The sequence below is a fragment of the Scyliorhinus canicula genome, chromosome 12, assembly GCF_902713615.1.
Source record: "Scyliorhinus canicula chromosome 12, sScyCan1.1, whole genome shotgun sequence".
NCBI lineage: Eukaryota > Metazoa > Chordata > Chondrichthyes > Carcharhiniformes > Scyliorhinidae > Scyliorhinus > Scyliorhinus canicula.
In genome coordinates, this window is record NC_052157.1 from 32456358 (window position 1) to 32472878 (window position 16521).

Sequence of the window (16521 nt, forward strand, 5' to 3'; positions counted from 1 at the left end):
CCAATTTATCTCTACAAACTTGCCTACGTGATATCAATAACTCTATCAGGTCAGTTCGCTTTTCCTCTTGAAGGTAACTTAACAATTTATCCCAATTTTTAAGAACACCCTTGTTTTCCAATTTAATTTGAGATATGTCAAATTCACAGTCATCTGGATTTAGTTCGTCACTTTGAGTTAGAATCATTAAAACCTCCTTTTTCTCTCCTTCCCTTTCAAAGTACCTTTTAAGCATATTCACATGACACACTCAATGAGTCTTCCTTCAATCTGGTGTTTTTACCACATAATTCATTCACTTAATTTCCTTTCAATCTGATAAGGTCCACAAAACCTAGCTTTTAAAGGTTCACCTACCACTGGTAACAACACTAAAACTTTATCTCCACTGGCAAAACTACGAACTTTGGATTTCTTGTCCACTACCCGTTTCATCACATTTTGTGCAACTTTTAAATGTTGTCAAGCCAATTCATCTGCTCTATTTAATCGTTCCCTAAAATCTGGCACATAATCCAATAATATAATTTCCGATTTCTCACCCACCAAATTGTCCTTAATCAATTTAAGAGGTCCTCTTACCTCATGACCAAAAATTAGTTCAAAAGGGACTAATTTTGGTTGACTCATTTATCCCAATCCTCCGGATAATCGTGACAATTAACCCTCAACATTGTCTTTAATGTCTGATGCCACTTGTGATGCCACCTTTCTAACGTTCCCTGCGATTTTGGATGGTACACAGTTGATTTAAATTGGTTTATTCCTAAGCTATCCATAACTTCTTTGAATAACCTGGAGGTAAAATTTGATCCTTGATCCGATTGTATTTCTGTGGGTAGTCCACATCTAGTAACAAATTTAAGTAACTCCTCCACAATCTTTTTAGCTGTGATATTATGTACTGGAATGACCTCTTAGTAGGCACGTCCATTATAATCAAAAGATACTGATTCCCACTTTTTGTTTTAGGAAAAGGTCCTATACAATCAATTCGGACCAGTGTAAAAGGTTCCTCAAATGCTGGAATAGGTATTAAGGGCACTTGTTTTATCACTGCTTGAGGTTTCCTTATCACTTGACATGTGTGACATGATTGACAAAATTTAACTACGTCTAGGCGAATGAAAATGTTTTTGTATTTTAGCTTGAGTTTTCCTTATTCCCAAATGACCCCCCACTAGTACCTCATGTGCAACTTGCAACACCTCCTTTCTATACCCTACTGGCAATACTACTTCATGAACTTCTTCCCACTTTTCATCCACCTGCATTTGTAAAGGTCTCCATTTTCTCATCAAAACATCACTTTTACTGTAATAACACTCTGATTCCTCTTCCGTATAAGCTTTCTGACACATCCGTTTTATTTCTATATCTTTTTGTTGTAACTCCGCCAATTTTCCTGAACTAAAAAGATCTGCCTCATCCTCCACCTATTCTTGTTCTTTTTCAACCATTTGATCAAAAATTGTTTCTGATAATTGCACTTCAACTTCATCTTCACTCTTTGATTTCTCCTCTTGTTTTAACCTGTGACTTTGCGACCTTGTTACCACACAATCCGGAAGAATCCCAGGATATTCATCCTTCAACACTTCAGTTGTCTGATTTTCCACTGGCTTATCAACCACAGTAGGCATCACTCCCACCTGTGCTCCAGCTATATCGTTAGACAAGATAAAGTGTATTCCTGGGCAAGATAGTTTCTCTATTACTCCTACTACCACTTCACCACTCTTCACTGGACTTTCCAATCTTACCTTATATAATTGAAAACTACTCCTCTCACCCTGAATTCCACATATTACTACCTTTTCTGGCAACATTCTTTCCAAACTACATAACTCCTCATCTCTTACCATTTAAGATTGACTAGCTCCCGAATCTCTTAAAATTGTGACTTCTTTACCTGCTCTTCCTGATACACATGAGTAAACTTTACCCACACAAGTCAATTCTTTAAAGAGCTCTGGCACCTTCTTATCAATCACCTCTTGATCAAGCTGTACAATCTTTTGCACCTCCTTCGCTACACTTGGGATTTCCTTTACCACTTTAACAAACCCCACTGTCTTATCCTGTTTTACCACATTAGCCTTCCCAGTGCTTTTCTTCAACCACCAACACTGTGACTTTACATGGCCTAGTTTATCACAGTGAAAACATTTGAAATTTTTCATTTCTTTTCCACCCACCTGGATTTCTTTTTTAATCTGAGGTACACTCTCATTATCTCCCATCAGCTCACCTTTACTTTTACCACTTGAGTATTTCTCATGTCCCCAGTTTCTATCCCTCACAGGCTGAAACTTATGTCGGAAACCAAGCTTTGATTTATGAAATAATTCATAATCATCTGCCATTTCTGCTGCGAATCTCACAGTTTTAACCCTCTGCTCTTCCACATGAATTCTCACTACATCAGGAATTGAATTTTTAAACTCCTCCAAAAGTATAATTTCTCGGAGAGCTTCATACGTTTGGTCTATTTTCAAACCCCTTATCCACCTATCAAAATTACTCTGTTTCATCCTTTCAAACGCCATGTATGTTTGACCAAATTCTTTCCTTAAATTTCCAAGCCTTTGTCTGTAGGCTTCAGGCACTAGTTCATCTGCACCCAAGATGGATTTTTTCACCTCCTCATACGTCCCAGATACCTCCTCCGGTAGTGATGCAAACACTTCACTAACCCTGCCTATCAGCTTTGTTTGAACAGTAATACCCACATGTCCTGCGGCCATTTCATTTGTTTAGCCACCTTCTCAAATGAAATGAAAAAGGCATCCACCTCCTTCTCGTCAAACCTTGGCAATGCTTGGACATATTTAAATAGATCCCCACCAAGCCTTCGACTTTGACGCTCTTTCTCACTATCCTCATCACTATCATCCAACTGTACATTTCTCTTTACGTCTGCTAATTTTAAATGACTGTCATGTTTCATAGCCATTTTCTGAAGTTCAAACTCTCTCTCTTTATCTTTTTCCCTGATCTATATCTCCCTTTCTCTTTCTTTTTGTTCCGCTAGGGCTATTCTCTCTTTTCTCCTTTCTTCTCTCTCCTTTTCTTTTTCTCTCTCTCTCTCTTTCTTTTTCCGCTCTCTTTTGTATTCAAGGTGTTTTAATTCTTTCTCATGCTCCATTTGTTTAATTTGCAACTGAATTTTTGCCATTTCCAATGAGTCAAACTGTATCTCAGGCAACTTTAAATGCTTAGCCACTGCCATAATTTCCTCATCTTTTCGCATTTTGTCAGGTAATGTTAACTCCAATGTTTTTGCCAAATCTAAGTCTGCTTTTAGTCTCTATCCATAAGGTACTGCGTGTGACCGTCTCCACCCCCAAAAACATCAGAGCCTCTGAAAGAGCCATTGTCCACAACACACTCCCCACTTAAACTAGAATACCACACCTGATAAGCACCCACAATATGCTCACCCCTCACTGTCTTTAAGTTCACTAAGCTAATCCAATAGATAGACTTTTATCCCGCTCGAACCCTCAATTTGTTATAGGCCAGGGTTTAGAGAACCCCAAAGTGCATCATGGAGTTCCCCTGACCCACAACTTTTAATAGATTGTGGTATGGGGAGCACACGGCCCACTCTACAGGTGTGGTACAGCAGAAATGGAAAAGTATTTTTTAAAGGCAAAACATTGTTTATTCTATGAACTCAAGTTAACCTTTTTAAAACATACAGTGAACATCTTGGCAACCATCAATTGGAATACAACCCCCAAAGAATACAACACTAAGTAATCCTTTAAGCTTTCCTTTTTATCATCCATACGACTTAAAAACAAAACCTTTATCAGAAGCACATCAGGTTAAAGTCACTGCTGAAAACATTTATAATTCTGAATTCACCAAATGATCAAGAGAAAGTCTTTTGATGGCAGAGAGAATAGCAGTACACCTGCTTGGTCTGGCTTCAGGTCCAACACTGAAAACGAAACTAAAACACACCCTGCAGCAAACAGCCTAAAATGAAGGTAAAAAGCTGATAGACAGCACAGCTCCACCCACTCTCTGTCATCACTGCAGTATAGAACATAGAACATTACAGCGCAGTACAGGCCATTTGGCCCTCGATATTGTGCCAACCTGTGAAACCACTCTAAAGCTCATCTACACTATTCCCTTATCATCCATTTGTTTATCCAATGACCATTTGAATGTCCTTAGTATTGGCAAGTCCACTACTGTTGCAGGCAGGGCATTCTACGCCCTTACTACTCTCTGAGTAAAGAACCTACCTGTGACATCTGTCCTATATCTATCACCCCTCAATTTAAAGCTATGTCCCCTCGTGCAGGACATCACCATCTGATGAAAAAGGCTCTCACTGTCCACCCTATATAATCCTCTGATCATCTTGTATGCCTCAATTAAGTTACCTCTTAACCTTCTTCTCTCTAACGAAAACAGCCTCAAGTCCCTCAGCCTTCCCTCATAAGATCTTCCCTCCATACCAGGCAACATCCTGGTAAATCTCCTCTGCACCCTTTCCAATGCTTCCACATCCTTCCTATAATGCGGCGACCAGAATTGCACGCAATACTCCAAATGCGGCCGCACCAGAGTTTTGTACAGCTGCAACATGACCTCATGGCTCCGAAACTCAATCCCTCTACCAATAAAAGCTAACACACCGTACGCCTTCTTAACAAGCCTCTCAACCTGGATGGCAACTTTCAGGATCTATGTACATGGACACCGAGATCTCTCTGCTCATCCACACTACCAAGAATCTTATCATTAGCCCAGTAATCTGTCTTCCTGTTATTCCTTCCAAAATTAATCACCTCACACTTTTCTGCATTAAACTCTATTTGCCACCTCTCAGCCCAGATCTGCAACTTATCTATGTCCCTCTGTAACTTGTAACGTCCTTCCACACTGTCCACAACTCCACCGACTTTAGTGTCATCTGCAAATTTACTCACCCATCCTTCTACGCCCTCCTCCAGGTCATTTATAAAAATGACAAACAGCAGTGGCCCCAAAACAGATCCTTGTGGTACACCACAAGTAACTGGACTCCAGGCTGAACATTTCCCATCAACCACCACCCTTTGTCTTCTTCCAGCTAGCCAATTTCTGATCCAAACTGCTAAATCACCCGGAATCCCATGCCACCGTATTTTCTGCAATAGCCTACCGTGGGGAACCTTATCAAACGCTTTACTGAAATCCATATACACCACATCAACTGCTTTACCCTCGTCCACCTGTTTGGTCACCTTCTCAAAGAACTCAATAAGGTTTGTGAGGCACGACCTACCCTTCACAAAACCGTGTTGACTATCTCTAATCAAATTATTCCTTTCCAGATGATTATACATCCTATCTCTTATAAACCTTTCCAAGACTTTGCCCACAACAGAAGTAAGGCTCACGGGTCTATAGTTACCGGGGTTGACTCTACTCCCCTTCTTGAACAAGGGGACAACATTTGCTATCCTCCAGTCTTCTGGCATTATTCCTGAAGACAAAGATGACTTAAAGATCAAAGCCAAAGGCTCAGAAATCTTCTCCCTAGCTTCCCAGAGAATCCTGGGATAAATCCCATCCATCCCAGGGGACTTATCTATTTTCACACTTTCCAGAATTGCTAACACCTCCTCCTTATGAACCTCAAGCCCTTCTAGTCTAGTAGCCTGTATCTCAGCATTCTCCTCGACAACATTGTCTTTTTCCTGTGAGAATACTGGCAAAAAATATTAATTTAGCACCTCTCCTATCTCCTCGGACTCCACGCACAACTTTCCACTACTGTCCTTGACTGGCCCTACTCTTACCCTAGTCATTCTTTTATTCCCGACATATCTATAGAAAGCTTTAGGGTTTTCCTTGATCCTACCTGCTAAAGACTTCTCATGTCCCCTACTAGTTCTTCTTAGCTCTCTCTTTAGGTCCTTCCTAGCTAACTTGTAACTCTCGAGCACCCTAACTGAACCTTCACGTCTCATCTTTACATAAGCCTCCTTAGAACATAGAACAGTATAGCACAGAACAGGCCCTTCGGCCCTCAATGTTGTGCCGAGCCATGATCACCCTACTCAAACCCACGTATCCACCCTATACCCGTAACCCAACAACCCCCCCTTAACCTTACTTTTTATTAGGACACTACGGGCAATTTAGCATGGCCAATCCACCTCACCCGCACATCTTTGGACTGTAGGAGGAAACCGGAGCACCCGGAGGAAACCCACGCACACAGGGGGAGGACGTGCAGACTCCACACAGACAGTGACCCAGCCGGGAATCGAACCTGGGACCCTGGAGCTGTGAAGCATTTATGCTAACCACCATGCTACCCTGCTGCCCCTTCTTCCTCTTGACAAGTGTTTCAACTACTTTAGTGAACCATGGTTCCCTCGCTCGACCACTTCCTCCCTGCCTGACAGGTACATACTTATCAAGGACACGCAGTAGCTGTTCCTTGAACAAGCTCCACATTTCAATTGTGCCCATTCCTTGCAGTTTCCCTCCCCATCCGATGCATCCTAAGTCTTGCCTCATCGCATCATAATTGCCTTTCCCCCAGATATAACACTTGCCCTGCGGTATATACCTATCCCTTTCCATCACTAAAGTAAACTTAATCGAATTGTGGTCACTATCACCAAAGTGCTGACCTACCTCCAAATCTAACACCTGTCCTGGTTCATTACCCAGTACCAAATCCAATATGGCCTCGCCTCTCATTGGTCTATCTACATACTGTGTCAGGAAACCCTCCTGCACAAATTGGACAAAAACGGACCCATCTAAAGTACTCGAACTATAGCGTTTCCAGTCAATATTTGGAAAGTTAAAGTCCCCCATAACAACTACCCTGTTACTTTCGCTACTATCCAGAATCATCTTTGCAATCCTTTCCTCTACATCTCTGGAACTTTTCGGAGGCCTATAGAAAACCCCTAACAGGGTGACCTCTCCTTTCCTGTTTCTAACCTCAGCCCATACTACCTCAGTAGACGAGTCCTCATCAAATGTCCTTTCTGCCACCGTAATACTGTCCTTGACTGACAATGTCACCCCTCTCCCTCTTATACCACCTTCCCTGAGCTTACTGAAATACCTAAACCCCGGCACCTGCAACAACCATTCCTGTCCCTGCTCTACCCATGTCTCCGAAGTGGCCACAGCATCGAAGTCCCAGGTACCAACCCATGCCGAAAGTTCACCCGCCTTATTCCGGATGCTCCTGGCATTGAAGCAGACACACTTTAAAGCACCTTCCTGCCTGCCGGTACACTCCTGCAACTTTGAAACCTTACTCATGACCTCACTACTCTCAACCTCCTGTATACTGGAGCTACAATTCAGGTTCCCAATCCCCTGCTGAACTAGTTTAAACCCTCCCGAAGAGCATTAGAAAACCCCCCCCCCCCCACCTCCCGAAGAGCATTAGAAAATCCCCCCCCCCAGGATATTGGTACCCCTCTGGTCCAGGTGTAGATCATCCCTTTTGTAGAGGTCCCACCTACCCCAGAATGAGCCCTAATTATCCAGGAATCTGAAACCCTCCCTCCTGCACCAACACTGTAGCCACGTGTTCAACTGCTCTCTCTCCCTATTCCTGGTCTTGCTAGCACATGGCGCGGGTAACAACCCAGAGATAATAAATCTGTTTGTCCTCGATCTAAGTTTCAACCCTAGCTCCCTGAATTCCTGCCTTACATCCCTATCCCTTTTCCTACCTATTTCATTGGTACCTATGTGGACCACGACTTGGGGCTGCTCCCCCTCCCCTTTTAGGATCCCGAAAACACGATCCGAGACATTCTATTTCTTAAAGGTACTCTCACCACAGATATTTATATACACACCCATTTATAAACACCCATTTCTTAAAGGTACTCTCACATGACACCCACGCACTGAAATAACCATGTACTTACAACTCTGCCAGCTGGATGGGAGAAATGTCCAGCATTTTGTACATCACGACTTTTACAATGTGAACTGCCCTTGGACAAGAAAGAGGAGTTTAGAGACCTGCCAAGTATAAAGAATATTTAGAAGGAACATTGCTAACCATTACAGAAAATATGATTCGAAAGCAATGGCTCCTGATTCAATTTTTAGTTAAAAGATCTCTCTCCCAAGTGGTTCGCAACTAAATTGTATTTTTATTTTCCTTTCTGCATATGTGATGCAAACTGAGCACCAGGAGATATAACGGAGCAGACACTTGAATTTAGCTATTGTCTTCAAAGTAGCAAAATGTCTTGTGGCGCTTCACATGAGAGTTAGCAAACAAAATATGACACTAAGCCAAATATGCAGGTATTTGAACAGGCCTGGCCAAAGAAGTTGAGCTTAGAATCAGCTTGAAAGAGGAAAGCGAGTTAGGGAGGCATCCAGGTGGATGTTAATGATCCCATGGATCTAACTGGTGAGGAACAAGGGAATTATCCCAGTGATTGGGCCAGCATTATTCTGCTAGCTATTACAAAAGCAGATTAACTGGCTTTTCACCTGACATCTTAAGGGATGTAACTGGTAGAGAATGGTTGCCGTGTCACAGCTTCAGAAAAATTGGTTGTGAACTACCCTGAGACCTGTTGATGGTGATAAAGATATCCATCAATGCAAGTACTTCAAAGAGTCAAGGCAATTAAAGGAAAGGCGGGTAATGATAATAAAGAAAGAGAAAATTGGGCAGGATGTAAAACATTCTGCTTTGTCACGATTTTCTAATTCCCCAAACACACAGGACCAGACCCCTACAGTTGCTTGGATGCAAACCAAACCCCAATATGTTATTTAATTTGTAAAAATGCAAGGAAAGGATATTTTGCTTATGGAGTGACTTCATGCACAAATAGGCGATGGTACCTTCAAACAAACTTTACTACTAACACAGGATGAATCTAACTTTAACATCATACAAGAAAATAGTTTCCAATTGCCAGTTTAACAATGCTTAGAAATAATGCCTTAACAGCTAACTTCTAAATTTTTATCTGCAATCAGGCAAAACCCATCTCAGGTCAAAACCCACTTTTAAATATAGTTAGCAAACCCATGAATACTTGCTGCACAGAGATGACTTGAGTAAACTATTTTGAGAGAGAGGGCTCTTTCAGGAAACAGCCTGCAGATTCCTGCCTGTGTCAAATTACTGTTTAACTTCCCAGCATTTGGCCAAAAAGCTCCCATTTGGTTCACAGCACGTTCCTGACTGAAAAGTCAACTCCTGGCTGCTTCAGCCCCTGACTCCCTCCTATTAACTTGGTCAGCTCTATCTCACTAGCTGGGTTATGACCATCTTACTAAGGCTAAATACAATCAGTGGAATTCTCAGTTCCTGAGACTAAGTATTGATGCCGGGGCAGGATTTGTGGACTTCTATGACAGCAAAGCTATCACCGGTCCTGGAGCGATTCAACGACAGTTGAGGGACTAACACTGGTGCCACGTGGAACACAATCGATTCCAATAAGAAATGGTACCGGATTTGCCGGGTTCATAACTGACACTCAGGAGGTCAACAACCTGCAGCCACATATACACACTTCACTCCCCACACATACCATCCCAGTCAACAAGATGGCAGCAAGGAGAATGGCCCCCATTTTACAGTTTCGTGATTTTGGCGTCAGCTGAATCTCGCCCAACGTCTCTAATTATCTACTTCCCAGGGAACCTTCTTTATATAAACAAAATTCCATTGTCCCTATCTTGGTAAACAATATACATGGTTGGAATGAATTATGACCTTACTTTTAGGACATCTTAATTGCACATTCTGCAGCCAAAGTGTCAGTTTTTCTTTAAACCAGGATTTTAAAAACCTTTACTGCAGCAGTCACATAGACACACGAACCCGGGGTATTAACCATGTAGCCATCTGGGATGGCCACTTCCAGAATACAAAATGGATGTTTGCAAAGATTATAGAGAAACATGGACAATGCTAAGAAAGCAGGCAGGCACAGAGCCTGGTTCATATTGGGAAGGCAGCTCCCAGACGAGACTGAAACTGTAGGTCAATTAGCATATTGATGGCCCATCTCCGGGAACAAAGGAATAACATTCAAGTAACCGATACTGTAGCAGACAGCCCGACGCCAGAAAGACACAAACAAAGCAAGGCGAACGGCCACCAAAGACATGCCCAGCCATCAGGGCACCCACCCCTTTATTGGTCGAGATCAATACCAGTGATCAAGATGCGGTCCAATTAATTGGGGCCAAGTTCAAGGCCCGCCCAAAAGCGTGCGAAGCCCCCTTTGGGTATAAGAAGAAACCCCCGAGAGAGAGTCGCTCTCTTGGACTCAGCTCTCGAAGCGGAGAGACCCATCCACCAGCTGCACCAGAAGCAAGTAAGTCCAAGGTCAATGCTCGCCATCAGACGGACAACCTTAGTTGTTCTCCTGTTACACCTTCGCACCCAACAGCCTCAGATCCGAACAACGGCCATTGTTCCTCTGACTGAGTGGGCACCCGAAGTTAAGTATAGGCGTTAGCGATAGTTCAGTTTATGGTATTTGCGCATGAGTAGATGTTACTGTGTGTGTAAATAAATAGTATTGACCTTGAACTAACTAACTGGTGCATTGGTTCCTTGATCAGTATTCGGGTTTGCACCTTGTGGCGGTATCGAAAGATACCTGGCGACTCTACAGCAAACATAATCAGGATTAAGGAAGGTGACCACATTGACCGCCATATTTAGAACCAGATAAATATAGCAACAACCATTATTGCAGCAGATGCACATAACACAATATATATCACAGGAGATTGGGAGTAGTTTTGTTTTTCATTGTGTTTTCAAGTTTGGTAAAAATTTTCCTAAAACAAAAGAAACACATATATTGAGGCACCAGCAAATATAAAAATGCAACATAGCAATTTATTCTTCTCAAATAAATTAATTGTGACTTTTCCTTCAAGCGAAGGTAGTGGGATGAAACGTTGGGCCAGAAGTGACCGAAGACTCACTTTTCAATTTGTTTTTATTTCCTACTCTTCATGTCATCACTGCAGGATGACATTGAAGACTGTGATGAGATTGCTGCACATTTAATTGATACATGATTATTGAGTGAAGATCCAATGTTGGTAAATGGGAAATAATGGAGTTGGTATATATTATGACCATCTAACAGATGCTCTATCAAATCTTGAATGTAAATATTATTTGCTGCTGTTAGCCTAGTCTATGAATCTTATAGAATCATAGAATGGTTACAGCACAGAACCCACTTTGTTCTAAAATAGTTACAGTAATTATAATTTTATATTGACAGGGTAGCACAGTGGGTAGCACTGTTAAATCACAGCTCCAGGGTCCTAGGTTTGATTCCCGGCTTGGGTCACTATCTGTGTGGAGTCTGCATGTTCTCTCCGTGTCTGCGTGGTTTTCCTCCGGGTGCTCCAGTTTCCTCCCACAAGTCCTGTAAGATGTGCTGTTAGATAATTTGGACATTCTGAATTCTCCCTCTGTGTACCCAAACAGGTGCTGGAATGTGACGACTAGGGGATTTTCACAGAAACTTCATTGCAGTGTTAATGTCTGCCTACTTGTGGCCATAAAGATTACTTTACAATATTGTAAATTAACAGAAAGCAGGGAATTTTAATCCTGTGGAGCATCTGGGTTTGGGTTGGGTGGAAACCAGGAAAAATACAAATATGCCAGATTTCAGGCTCCAACCTGCTAACATTTGTCAACTGAATTGCATTAAGCTGCTTGCAACAAACCTCCACATGAATTAGGATCGACAATTAATCCCTACTAATCGTTCAATTAAAACAATATTTCAGCTGGCTCTTCAATTTAACAGTGTAGCCATACCTTTTCTGGATTTCCTGAAACTTGCCAGTGAGATCAAATTAACAGGACTGAGTGCTGTACAACATGTGGGTTTGCTGATCTGTTATCAGGTACCTGAGAGGCTGCCTGATCCCCCATCGCTAACAGTGGGCGATGCTGAAACACCACTGCTATCCAATACTTCCTCCTTTGCAGCTGTGAGTTCTTTTGGGTGCCACCTCCTGTTCTCTTCTTCCCCTTGTGTGCTGCGCTGCCCTCTGCAAGGGATGAGAGCAGACCTATCAGTGAATGTAATGCAGTGTGTGCACCCAATGGATGCAGTACATGTGATAAGCTTGACCAGCAGGGCGAAACATGACATTATAAATGGCTGATGGCAAGTGTTGATGGTGGATGGATAGATGAGGGTGTGCAGAAGTATATAAAAAGAGAAGAAAGGGTGTATCTGCAAGGTAAGTAGCTGCGAGCAGCAATGTTTTGCGGTGGGTTCAGCAAAGCAGAGTGACAGGGAGAGATGATGTGAACAGCAGTAACTAGATGAATGTGCAACTGTTCTTACCTTCCCTAACCTGGTTAGAGGCGGCACGCTGGCAAGGTGGAGAGCACTGCTGCCTTACAGCTCCAGAGACTCGAGTTCAATTCCGGCCTCGGGTGACTGTCTGTGTGAAGTTCGCACTTTCGTCCTGTGTCTGCGTGAGTTTCCTCTGGGTGCTCCGGTTTCCTCCCACAGTCAAAGATGTACAAGTTAGGCAGATCGGCCATGCTAAATGGCCCCTTAGTGTTTAAAAGGTTAAGTGGGATTACTGGGTTATGGGTATAGGGTGGAGTCATGGGGTTTAAGAAGTGTGCTCTTTCCAAGGGCCAGTGCAGACTCGATGGGCCGAATGTAAATTCTATGATTAAAATGCTTTCTGCACGGAATTCATCCCCTGCTGTTGACTTCCTGGGCTATCTCCAGCCTTGTCTTTTTGGTGCCAGTAGCAGGTTTCTTTCTCCATTAAAGGAAGCATCATTAAAGTGGCGCACAGAATTTCAGCAACCCGCTTCCACATTGGACTTCTTTCCCTGGTGCTTCCAACTCCAGGGTCTTACAATTTCGATCTTTGGGTGGGCCCTTTAAATACCGGTGTTGGAATTGTATCATGCAGTTCATCATCAGGCCCGTTTCAACGCAAGCAATGCCAAACTTGGAGATAAAGTGATAGTGATTTTGCTCCATTAAAAAGGCTGATGTGCTGAACTTACATCTGGGTTTCCCGTGCAACATTGGGCCGTGCACCCTTTTAACCAACCCATCCGGGGCTAAAAGGACTGAAGCAGAACATGACAGAGAAATGATTTATTTCAAAGAGGAGAATGACTTTGACATCACACCCTTGAAGTAATTTGGAACTATTAGCTTGGGTCCTATTAAACCCTGTTACATCATCTGCCTCGTTCTGTGCGATTGTCTGTCATCCATAGCCAATCCCTGACTACACTCAGTTAGTGTCTTCAGGAGCATAAGTGCAGAAGAGGGCATGAAGATAAGCTTTTGGTTCACCTACTTGACTGTTTAACAGTCTTGATTAAGCAACAAACTACTTGATAAGTTTGAAAAGAGAGCTTTCCATTTGGTCACACATAGGAGCAGAGTTAAAAGCAATCACAGCAGCACTTAATAACAGATTTATTCAGTAGCAAACTGTGGCAAAAGGCAATGCGTGTGCAGCTGTATGACCGAAAGAATGACCTGTATAGGAAGCAGATGACAAATACCACTGTTCACAACTATGCAAAGCCCACCTCAACTTTCTTTCAAACCATTGCAATGAAGAAATTGTTTAAGCTCTGGAAATTGCCTTGCAAAAACCACAAAATTAATTTTAATTGTGTCAGGAGTTGTATGAAATTCGCAAATCTGAATCAGAAATGCCAAAGGCAATTACAGATTATAAATAGTTGTCGCATGAAACCTGCTTGAGATACTGAGCTAAAATTAGAATCGCCACATTCAGTTAACGAAAGGACATGAGCAGGATTAACTGAAAGCTAAAAGCTAATTGACTACTGATTTAGAACCATGGAATTATACGATGATTACAGCACAGAAGGAGACCATCCGGCCTCTGTGTATGTACGAGCTCTCTGCAAGAACAACCCAGTTAATCACACTCCCTCATTCTCTCCCCAAGGCGAATGTTTTCTCTGCAGGTGCTTCTCCAGTTTTCCTTTTGGAAGTCCTGCCACCTGCCACCACCACACTTTTATCGAGTCGTAGATTGTTACAGTACAGAAAGAGGCCCTTCGGCCCGTCATGTCTACGCTGGCCATCAAGCACTTGCCTATGCTAATCCCAAATTTCAGGCAGCGCGCTCCAGATCTCAGCCACTCGCTACATCAAAGAGTTTTTCCTCATGTCGCTGTTGCTGTTTTAACCAATCACCTTAAATTGGTGTCCTCTGGTTCTCCACCCTTCCTCCAATGGAAAGGGGCTTCTCCCTATCTGCTCCATCACATCGCCTCTCAACCTTCTCTTTTCCAGGGAGAACAACTCAGCTTCTCCAATCCACCCCTGTAACTGAACTCCCTCATTCCTGGAACTATTCTCGTAAAACATCTCTGCTTCCTCTCAAAGGATGCACCCTTCCCGAGCAGAATTGGATTCAATCCTCCAGTTGAGGATGAACCAGAGATTCAGAAAGTTTAGCACAATTTAATTTGCTCTTGTATTCCATGCTCCTTGGTTTATAAAGTCCAGGAGCCTGTCTGGCCTTATCACCAGTTTCTCAACCTGCCCTCTCATCTGTATTGACTTGTGCACAAATAATGCCATGGGATGGATTCTCCGATCCCCGACGGCGGAATCGCGTTCGACGAGGGGACGGAGAATCCCCGATGACGCCCAGACCGGGGGCGGCGCCGCTTTCACAATGCACCGCCCCCTGAAAAGCGACGTACTCCCGCATTTTGTATCCACAGCCTCAGGCCATTGCCTGAGGCCCACCCCGTGATGCTCCGTCCCCGACCGGCCAAATTCCCGACGGCGTGGGGCACGTGCGGTCACATCCGTCGTGAACCCAGCGTGGTGGCCATGGATTCAGTCCGGCGCCACCACAGTCGGGGTAGGGCCGATGCGCGGGCTTCAATCGGGGCTGGGGGGACTGCGGGTGTGGGGGGGGGGGGGGGGGGGGTGCTGGGGGCGGTCCAGGTCGCGCGAGCAGCCGAAGGCGGAACTATTTTTGGAATCCGGGACCGCGGGCTGAGTCCGCCATGAAGCAGGGTGTGGCCGCTGCAGGCTTCTGCTGTGCGTATGAGCGGCTACGGACCCGGCAATGCTCTGAGCCGTATCAGCAGCTAGAGTTGGGAGCTCTACGCTGCCTCCCTGCTAGACCCCCCCCCCCCCCCTCTCCCCCGGAGCAGTGAATCGGGGAGCGTTTTCCATCAATTTTCCTGCCGTGAAACACCACCGTTTTCACGCCGGTGTGGGGACTTAGTCTCCCAAACGGATAATCCACCCCATGTCTCTTTGTCCCTGCGGCCACTTTAGAATTCTGCCCTTTATTTCACATTTCCTCTTCTCCCTCTTCCTACCAAAATGTATCACTTCACAGTTCTGTGGATTGATTTTCATCTGCTTGTATCCACCCATTCTGCTCGCCAGCCTATTTTAAGTGTATCACTATTCCCCTCACAGTTCACAAAACGTCCAAGTCTAGTAAGAATCTATATATGATTTATAACAAGCTGTATAATTAAAAGGTTTTTGTCCCTGGTAAGCAACCAAAGGGCAAAATTGTCTACAGTGTGGGAAATATCTGCCGAGCATGAGGCCACGTCTAATTACCTGATTCGACTGTTATTCATGAAGTTAACAGATGAAAATATTAATATTACGCTAACCTTTTCCTCATACTGTCTGGCGAGCAGAAATTGAGAAGCAGCGATCAGGTGGGCTGATGTCAAGGTGAGTGGTCAGGCTGGCCAATTTTAAATCGTCTGCGCACCCCCCCACCGGTCAGCATCCAACCCAGAAATGGGAGGAAGCTGTGGCTAGCAGGCAGGCAGATGCAGAATTCCAGGCAGCAGGAAGCCAATGTACATAAGAACACAAGAACTAACAGCTGGAGTAGGCCAACTGGCCCCCCAAGCCTGCTCCACCATTCAATGAGATCATGGCTGATCTTTTTTGGACCCAGCTCCACTTTCCGGCCCAAACACCATAACCCTTAATCCCTTTATTCTTCAAAAAAACTATCTATCTTTATCTTAAAAACATTTAATGAAGGAGCCTCAACTGCTTCACTGGGCAAGGAATTCCATAGATTCACAACTGTTTGGTTGAAGAAGTTCCTCCTAAGCTCAGGCCTAAATCTACTTCATCTTATTTTGAGGCTATGCCCCCTAGTTCTGCTTTCACCCGCCAGTGGAAACAACCTGCCCGCATCTATCCTATCTATTCCCTTCATAATTTTATATGTTTCTAGAAGATCCTCCCCGCATCCTTCTAAATTCCAACGAGTACTGTCCCAGTCTACTTCAACCTCTCCTCGTAAGAAGGGACCAAAGGAATGGTTATTGGAAATGGTGGAGTTTCAGGAGGGTTCTCGGGCTTACCCTTGGTACCTATTCAGAAGCGAAGACTAAAATTGTAGAATGGGGTGGGTCAGGCGGGGATGGTGTGAGGAAGTGGGATGTTATCAGGTACCAATCTCCTGGGTGATTTTAACCATCTG